The 10,000-nt window shown below is 36.0% G+C and overlaps 1 pseudogene; it reads left to right on the forward strand.

Moving 5' to 3' along the window:
* The window catches only part of LOC135221699 (zwei Ig domain protein zig-8-like), a 510,516-nt pseudogene that overhangs the window by 441,400 nt on the left and 59,116 nt on the right, over positions 1-10,000 (forward strand).

The raw sequence follows: 10,000 nt of genomic DNA on the forward strand, positions 1-10,000 counted from the left end.
CAGATCTTGATACTTATCCAGTTTTTCCCTCTCTTTCTCTTCACTCTGGTGTCCCATGGTATTGCGACATCAATGAGTGATACTTTCTTCTTGACTTAGTCAATCAACGTCCACGTCTGGTCTGTTTGCACGTATCAACCCTATCCGTTCTGATACCATAGTCCCAGAGGATCTTTGCCTGATCGGTTTTCTATCACTCCTCAGGTTGGTGCTCATACCACTTATTACTGCAAGGTAGCTGATGTTTCTTGCACAGGCTCCAGTGAGGGCTTTTGCCACTGAATCATGCCTCTTTTGTACTGGATCTGTGCAAGTGCCGAACATTCGCTTGCTATGTGGTTTATGGTTTCATTTTTCGTATTGCACTTCCTACATATGGGAGAGATGTTATTTCCGTCTATCGTTCTTTGAATATATCTGGTTCTTAGGGCCTGATCTTGTGCCGCTGTTATCATTCCTTCAGTTTCCTTCTTTAGCTCTCCCCTCTGTAGCCATTGCCAATTGTCATCGCTGGCTAGTTCTTTAGTCTGTCTCATGTATTGTCCGTGCATTGGTTTGTTGTGCCAGTCCTCTGTTCTGTCTGTCTTTCTCCTGTCTCTGTATATTTCTGGGTCTTCGTCTACTTTTATTAGTCCTTCTTCCCATGCACTCTTTAGCCACTCGTCTTCACTGGTTATTATTATATTATTATTATTATTATTATTATTATTATTATTATTATTATTATTATTATTATTATTTGTTGTTAAAAATGGTTGCTGCTTCAGAACTATTAATATTGTAAAGAGTCTTCTTTATTTTTCCGATGACAGCTTTCTCTCTGTTGCTTTGACTGGCGAGCAACGCACCAAAGGTCATGGTAAACTTAGAGAGAGAGAGAAGAGAGAGAGAGAGAGAGTGGAGTGAGTAGAGAGAGAGAGCGAGAGAGAGAGAGAGAGAGAGATGAGAGAGAGAGAGAGAGCATGCATTGCATAAGCAATAATAAACTCCAAAAATGACTCAACCTAATTTTACCATGCCCTTCGGTGCGTTGCTCGCTAGTCTAAGTAACAAAGAGAAAGCTGTCATCGGAAAAATAAAGAAGACTGTACAAGATTAATGGCGCTGAAGCAGCACCCATTTTTAACAAAACTTGCCTACGAGAGTGTCTCCTTCCGAAATATTATTATTATTGTTATTTTATTAACAGTAATGGCTACTTCAGCAGCGTTACACTTGTAGAGATTCTTCTCTATTTTGCGAATAGCGGCTTTTTCCGTGCTACTTAAACAGGCGAGTAGAGCGCCTATAGAGGTCATGTTCAAATACAGGGTCAAAATAGGTGTATTTATTTGAATTTTACAGATAAAACTATTGATTACCATAGTCATCAACTTCATTAACGATTTTCTCTCTCTCTCTCTCTCTCTCTCTCTCTCTCTCTCTCTCTCTCTCTCTCTCTTTCTTAAAGCGAGCTTTCGTCTGGAGCTGCCAGACATCCTCGGGCTGGGAAGCTGAGGGTGGACTGATCTGGGTGGGCAAACCTACGGGTCATTGACTTGAAATCCCAGCTTCCTAAGAATGTGATGTTCATGTGAAGGAAGATAATAGGCAATACAGAAAAGACGATAATCACATAAGTACAGCGTGAATTGTTATAGGGTAGTAATGCTGTGTATATTGGCTTGAACTTTTGAGGTTCTAATTACACAACATCCTCAGAGAGACTAAAGATGATGAAGGACTTTTACAGGATTCCTTCAACCCTAATATTCGGCCTTTTTTCATGTATTTTCATCTATTATATTTCCGTAAATGGCAGTTTTGACGGTATGAGGGTATTTTTTGTATATTACAATTTTTTGTTTTTAATTTGGTGAGTTATTTTCTGAAAGAAAATTTATGGTTGGGTGATGAATATGCTATACAAGAATGCTTTCCTTCAGTAATGTAATAGATATACAGCTTATGAATTAAAAAACAAAACACGAAAACTATATATTTTGTCTCTGCCACGTCGTCCTGTATGACCGAAGTCATATTCATAGATATCGACTCTCATGTGTTCATTTTCGATTTTATGGCATATTTAAAACATAAATATACGCGAGTGCGCATATCCCAAAAGTATTTTGACTGGGCACAGAGATTTCGTAACAGTAAGGGAATTTAAATATATGTAAAACTTTTAGTATAGAACTGTGACATAAATATGAATGAGATCTGCCGTTTAATCCTCTCGCCTACATCTAAAATCGCCTTGTTATAAAAAGGTCACAGAAATGTCACCTATACATTTACATCATATTCTGATATTATACCGTCACAAGGATCACGCGACTAAAATCTCTACTGAAAGAGGAGGAACGAAATATAAAAGGCACAAGTTACCTAGCGTTTTCATTATTTGCTTACACCTCTTCAGGGCACAGCGCGATTCTTTGATACTAGTATACACACATACATACATACATATATGTGTTTGAACGTTCGATGAAGATATGTATATCAAGTACACGAAATCGCTAAAGTACGTGTGTCTTTAAGTATTCCCTTCTGGCTCTTGCAGCATTATATTCTGTCTACAAATGAGGGAAGTGGTGAATGGATTTGTTCTTTTGGACCTTCTTCCGTGTTCCACCCTCAGCCGAAAATAACTTCCATGTCTGAAAACTTTTCGTTTCCTGAGTATAAGTTTTTTTCAATTTAACTTATATTCCTAGTTCTGCGGAAGACATTAAGGAAGTAGTTTTAATAATCACAAAGTGAGAAGAAGTAATGATCGTCATAAGAAGACTCGGAGGGTTACGCAACATGCAAATTGTTGTAATTATAAGATTAAAATACCTGCGTTGATGACTGGAAGTTGATGACCGAATTAGAGAAAGAGTGAAAAAGTGGAGTCGTTTAACAAAAAAAGCTGCAATTAGCTTAATGAGATTCACTTGACGCATTCATACATCCAAAATGTTGGGTTAAACATTTTGTAATTCTCCTGATGAGTCAGAAGCCGCGAGGTTATGCACTTACCCTGATAAAGAGTGAATTTTGTAGTGTTTGCTTAACGTCCGCCTGTCACCTAAATAGAAGTGGATTAAGAACATTGAAACGCGCGGTTAATGACAATGTAGTTAAGAGAGAGCTTGTTTATTTTATTAGATGGCAAACACACACACACAAACAAGCGCCTCATTGGCGTGGTTGGTATGGTGTTGGCGTGCCACCTCGGTGGCCGCGAGTTAGAGTCTCGGTTATTCCATTGAGGAGTGAGAATGTGTATTCCTGGTGACAGAAGTCCACTCTCGACGTGGTTCGGAAGTCACGCAAAGCCGTTGGTCCCGTTGCTGAATAACCACTGGTTCCATGCAACGTAAAAACACCATGCAAACAAACAAACACAGACAAGAACACGGCGCAGGTCTTTGTATGTTAATGACGCTTGTTTCCTTTTAGATCAGACTGTTTTAAAGTGGAATAACTTTTATCGTTAAGATGAAAAGCCTATGAGTTTGGTATCCGGTAGGAGGGAAGTCATGAATAATGATAACAGACTACTGGCATATTTGAATATATAATGACTAACCAATCGCTCCAGCCTCTCCTATTTTGAACTACGTCCGTTTTTTCGTTTCTTCTTATCATTAAGCATTTCGGCCCTTATCCTTTCTCATAATTTATTACCCTCCTCCACTCCTTCACCAAACGTTGGAGTTTTGACAGTTTTTCTTATCTGTTTCCCGGCAAAGTATCCCAGGCCAGTTTTCTTTCTTAAGTCAGTCTGACGAAATCTCTCTAATTTCCCGAAGTTTTCAAAACAGTTTATTTGTGGTAATCTTTCCCAAGTTCTAAAAAATCCCTTAGTGATTATCGTTGTATTTTATTGTCAAATATGGAAGCATTCTATAGCTCTCCTAAGAAGTTCCTTTGTTAATATCGTTTATTTTAATGTCAAATATGGAAGCACTCTTAAGCTCTCCTAAGAGATTCCTTAGTTAATATCATTGTCTGTAATGTCAAATATGGAACCGCTCTAAAGTTCTCATAAGAAATTCTTTACTTAATATCGTTGTATTTTAACGTCAAATATGGAAGCACTCTAAAGCTCTCCTAAGAGATTCCATTGTTAATATCCTTTATTTTAATGTCAAATATGGAAGCACTCTAAAGCTCTCCTAAGAGATTTCTTAGCAAATATCATTGTCTGTAATGTCAAATATGGAACTACTGTAAGGTTCTTCTATGAAATTCCCGAGTAAATATCGTTTTATTTTAATGTCAAATATGGAGGCACTCAAGCTTTCCTTAATTAATGTTACTGTCAAATGTCAACTAAGGAGGCAGTATAAAGCTCTCCTAAGAAATTCATTAGATATTATCATTGTATTATGATGTCAAATATGGAAACACTAAGGCTCTTCTAAGAAATTCCTTAATTAATATCGTTGTATTTTAGTGTCAAATGTGGAAGCACTCTAAAGCTCTCCTAAGAAATTCGTTAGTTATTATCGTTGTATTTTAATATCAAATATGGAAGCACTCCAAAGCTCTCTTAAGAAATTCCTTAGTTAATATTGTTGTATTTTTTAAATACAGAAGCATTCTAACGCTCTCCATAAGAAATTCCTTAATTAAGATCGTTGTATTTTTGTGTCAAATATGTAAGGACTGTAAGCTCTCCTAAGAATTTCCTCAATTAATATCGTTGGATGTTAGTGTTAATTATGGACTCACTCTAAGCTATCCTAAGAAATTCCTTGTTTCATATCGTATTGTAATGTCAAATATGGAAGCACTCTAAGCTATCCTAAGGAATTCCTTGTTTTATATCGTTGTATTCTAGTGTCAAATATGGAAGCACTCTAAGCTATCCTAAGGAATTCCTTGTTTTATATCGTTGTATTCTTGTGTCAAATATGGAAGCACTCTAAACCAGAGTTTTGACCATCTGCTTTAAATCTGTTAATTCACTCCGTTCGTTAACAGTGTATTTCCTGGTGTTAGAAATTTTTCATGCCTCTGCACTTCCTGTTCTCGTTTTCAACTCAGAATGTTCATGATAAAAATTTTGTCCCAGGTGTATCGTTGAATACGTGCGCCTGCTCTTCGTGTGACACTGATTATGGAAGTCACGTTAGTACGATTGTTTGATACTAGTATGTATATATATATATATATATATATATATTATATATATATATATATGTATGATGTGTGTGCGGGCGCGCGCGTTGTGTGTTGTGTGTGCGCGTGTGTATAAATAATATTTCCGGAAAGAAATAAAAAAGGTTGTAGATCTTGACCGCTTTGGGCTTCATTACCAAGTCATTTTCAGAGGACTGATACAGAGTGGTAGGCATTCATAATACATACACATATATACATATATATATTATATGTATGTATATATATGTATACATATATGTGTGTATATATTATATACAATATATACATATATATAAAAGCGAATACCACAGGAAAATGATAGGCAGAAATCCAAGCGCTTTCGTCTTTACTAAGCGCTTGGATTTCTGCCTATCATTTTTCTGTGGTATTTGCTTATTTAATGAAGTCACGTGCATTTACTGTGATTTTTTAAGCATATATATATATATATTACCTTGCAAAACAAATTACCTGAGAACAGAAACTACCACTATGTAAATAAAGTCCAAATAATGTGTAGATGATAATGCTATTCATTTTTCCCTTCTAAGGTTGGTGTTCCACGTGGGTCGATGGACCTTATTTCATGGACTCTCCCGTCAACGTGACTGTGAATGAGGGATCTCATGCGTTCCTGCCCTGCAGAGTTGCCAACCTAGGTGATAGATCGGTAAGTGGACTCCTCCATAATTTTATGAACATTAAACATTTGTTAACGCTACTCTTATCATAATAAATATATTAAACATATCTCAACGCTACTCATATCATAATTAATATAATAGATATCTGTTAACGCTACTTATTTCATAAGCAATAAATCTATATACATATTCTGCTGCTGTCAAGGAAGCAATGGAAAGTTAACGATCATGGGAATGAGAAAATGCTAAGTGTCGCGGGTATATATTTATCTCTTGCAAGTGATTTTTATGTCGAGATAAAACTCAAATTACCGATTATACCATTTAACTTTTCTTGTTATATTTATGTGAATTGCGTGTTAAGTAGGTAACCATAATTGTGGAAAGTTATGTGACTATGATTAAAATAGCTGACTGTCAAATTTTTTACTTTAGTTTATTATCTATTTAATAATCTTGCCTTTATACCAGTCAGGGAATTGTAATCAAAAGATGTGTGTATATAATATATATATATATATATATATATATATATATATATATATATTACATATACATATACCATATACATACATATATATAAAAAACAATTCTTGGAGTGAAGAAAATATGAGAAGACTTGGATAAAGGAAGCCTCAATAAATGTTATGTTAATACCTGAAAGAAATTGAAAGTGCTTCTTTACAAATGGGGCTACTTTGTGACAGAAATAATTATGCCCTCATAATGCTGGAAATAAGTAATAGGCAGGACAAATCTTTTACAGGAAATCTTAGTTAGACTAATAAAAATCACTGTTTTTTAGACAACATTGAGCCGTTTAGTTTTTTTATGTGAGTATGTCGGTCAGGATATAAATAATTTTGAAATTCTTACATATGCCATTAATTTCAATGCTCTCCGAACAGTATCTACAGGAAGACAGAAAAAATAAGCGGTGTCTAAATTCTGTATTTAGAATCTTAATTGATAATCGTATCATATGATGATTTTGACAACCAATCGAAAATCGCCCACAATTTCCGTAAACCCGCTTGTCAGTATAAGTATGGTATAATAATTGTACTCCTTGCTTCATTCATCATTTTGTAAATGGTAGAGAGTACTGACGAAACGCCAAGGAATAACTGCACTTTGGACTGCTATTTTATAGTTTACCTGCTGCAACGAAGAAACCCATTCGAGAGATAAAGGAACTGTGATTTAAAGTGAACGGCATCCAGACGGCCGTTCTGTTTGATGACGTTGTTTGAAAGAGGGTCCTCTGAGAAATAAAATCACTGATAAGGAACGAAGCATTTGGAAAACTTTGAAAATTACTGTTTATATATATATATATATATAATATATATATATATATATATATATATATATATATTGTAGGTAAACTATGCACGGATTTGCAGGATGATACAGAAATACTAGAAAAGAGAAAGTGCAGAAATGAGTGACTTAGTTATTGAATGTTTGCAGGAGGATGAAGTGAATGTATTGGTGAGCTGCAGTAAGTTTATGAGGCTGAATTGAAACTTGGGAAATGGACAGTAGTTTGGAAGTAAATGCAAAGGTGTTAGGATGAGAGAATAGGTGAACCACAGAATAGGTGCAGTAAGAAGAATAGCAGGTTATTTACCAAAGTTTGGGAAGAGGATTTGAGTGTCTGTTTAAACCAATATGGGAACGTATGACGGTGAAGAGTAGTAGATGTCGAATCCCAATAAGAGAGAAAGGTTGAAACTACCGAAATGGATATTTTCATCGCATTAAAATGCGGCTTCAGAAGAACTGAAAGTTGTAACAAGGTTAGCGTAGGTGAAAGAGTAGATCAGAATATTTTGAGCTGATCCAGTCATGTGGAAAGAACGGGGAACGTAGGCATATGGAAAGAGATTAGTTAGAAAGGCTTAAAACAGTCCGGCTAGCAGGCGGGAAAGTTGTTGGAAAGTAGGTGAATTAAGTCCAGGAAATACGATTGTGCGTGCAAGGTAGTGTATGTAGTGGCAAATATGAAAACTTCTTTACAACTTTACAAGGGGGTTCACCCAGGATTCGGCATTTAATTTATGGTGATGGTAATAATGGATTTCATCATCCATGAACCTGTGTGATGAGCTGACACTCTTAGAATATTCTTCTGTATCTCTAGGACAGAATTTGCTGTAGAATGGTGTTGCCCCAAATCTTTTAGTCCTGTAACTTTCATTCGCACATCCCTTAGTACAAGCTAAGAAAATATGATCTTCAACAGTATGAACACGTCTTTGGGAGCGTGAGAGGTCTATAAAGTAATCACCTGATATATAATATATTTTGTCATGGTTCATTTTTCGAATATAGCGGAGAATTTTTCCTTTCATATATCAAGTTTTGATGGGAAGATTCCGGAAAAGTTATCCCACTGTCAGATCTTAAGCTTCCTTCCACCCGAGCTCCACGGCGCAAAGACGATAAATCTTCTGTCTGAAATGGATTTTTATTTTTTCAAGGAAACCGGTCGTTTAGCTTTTCGCGCACTTTTTATCTCCTCACACGTTGCTGGAATATGAATTTTTCTTGTAACAAAGTTTGCCTCAAACTCATCATTTGTCAATGTGTTACAGACGCTAGCGACCGTGCCCTCCCTTCACTGGATTCGTAGGAGACCAGTGCCTTCCGGGTACCTCACTCTGTGCAGACATTACTTGAGGTTCTTTCCCTCGTCCCTTTTTTGGCTCCTAACTGCACCCCCTTTCATTTTTTCTTTCTTCCATTTTATTTTCCACCAATGATTCAACAGTATTTTCCGTGCTGAATGACCTCATAGGTCCCAGCGCTTGGTCGTTGGCCTATATTTTATATTCCAATGACGTCTCCCTTCACTGGGTTCCGAAATCATCAGAATTCATTGAATTTCTTCCGTGTGAAGTCAGATTGTTCCTAAACATATTCCTTCGTATTCCTGTATCAAATAAGCAGGAGTGAACCTAGTTCCACTAAATAGTTTTCGTTGCCTCAAGATTTCAGAGGAAATTGATTTATGGATATATCTGCTTTTAGAAGTAAAGAAAAGTAAGATTGAAATTTGGAAGCCTATATACCATTTTTTTATTTCCAAATTTATGAGTTCCTTAATATAATTTTTCTAATTGTATATGGCTGCCCTTTTTAATGCGATATTTGGTTATACTAATGCTCCTCTGTGAATGATATCTCACATTATTTATTTCTATCAAAACATATAACTTGATAACACCTTTGTTGCTGTTATTCCTCTTTATATAACAATCACACTGTATATGTTGAATTTTTGACTTGGAGGGTTTTGATCCTCCCTTCTGCCAGTCATTATGTCCACTGCTTAGTGGTTTTATTGCACCTATGTAGAATTAGCTTATTGTTATATATAATAATAATCACCATCTTGACTCATTGTCAGTCTTAATGGAATTTTATTCCATTCGTTTTCTATTGTTTATCGTTACGAGGAATTTATAATTATACTTTTATATCCTTCATTTTTAGAAAAAATATGAAGATAACCGTTTGGCACTCAACATATGTAGTGGAAGAATGTTTATTGGATGGAAACTGCATTTTTGCTTCAGGGGAATGCAGTGGCTGAGAAGTTATATTTTGCGAATATTAAAAATGATTGTTATTGCTTTTTATTTCCAACGAAAGTTATATACGTCTGTGTGTGTGTGTGTGTGTGTGTGTGTGTGTGTGTGTGTGACATTCTAACAAGGGTATATATATGATAGCCATTCAAAATAGCTGACTGGTTTTCTCATCCATTCTCTCACGCTAGATGGCAGGACGAAGAATAAAAGGCAAACCAAATGAAATTCAGGGATGAGTTTGGACGCGTACAGAGGTTTACGGGGGGAGGGAGTCAGATGGCTCAGAGCTTCGCCATTGGTGGAAGGATAGCTGATATTTACATGAGAAGGATGGATCATCAATGTGCTAGTCTACACCTGGGAATATTTAGTGATGAAGGGCAAGAGAGAGGGCCAGGTGATGGGAATATTTAGATTTGAGCAAAGCTTTATATATGTTGGCTGTGGATAAATGTAGTCAAGTGGCTAGAATTTCAGTGGTTGTCTTGATGAGCACAAACATTTAGCATAATTTAAGCTGGATAATGATCTTTCCAGGAACTAGTGAAAATTACTCACAGTTGCGCAAATGACAATTTAAATCAAGTATTTGATCCTTGGGAAAGGGTGACTCAG

The sequence above is a fragment of the Macrobrachium nipponense genome, chromosome 3 (genome assembly GCF_015104395.2).
Source record: "Macrobrachium nipponense isolate FS-2020 chromosome 3, ASM1510439v2, whole genome shotgun sequence".
In the NCBI taxonomy this organism is placed as follows: Eukaryota; Metazoa; Arthropoda; class Malacostraca; order Decapoda; family Palaemonidae; genus Macrobrachium; species Macrobrachium nipponense.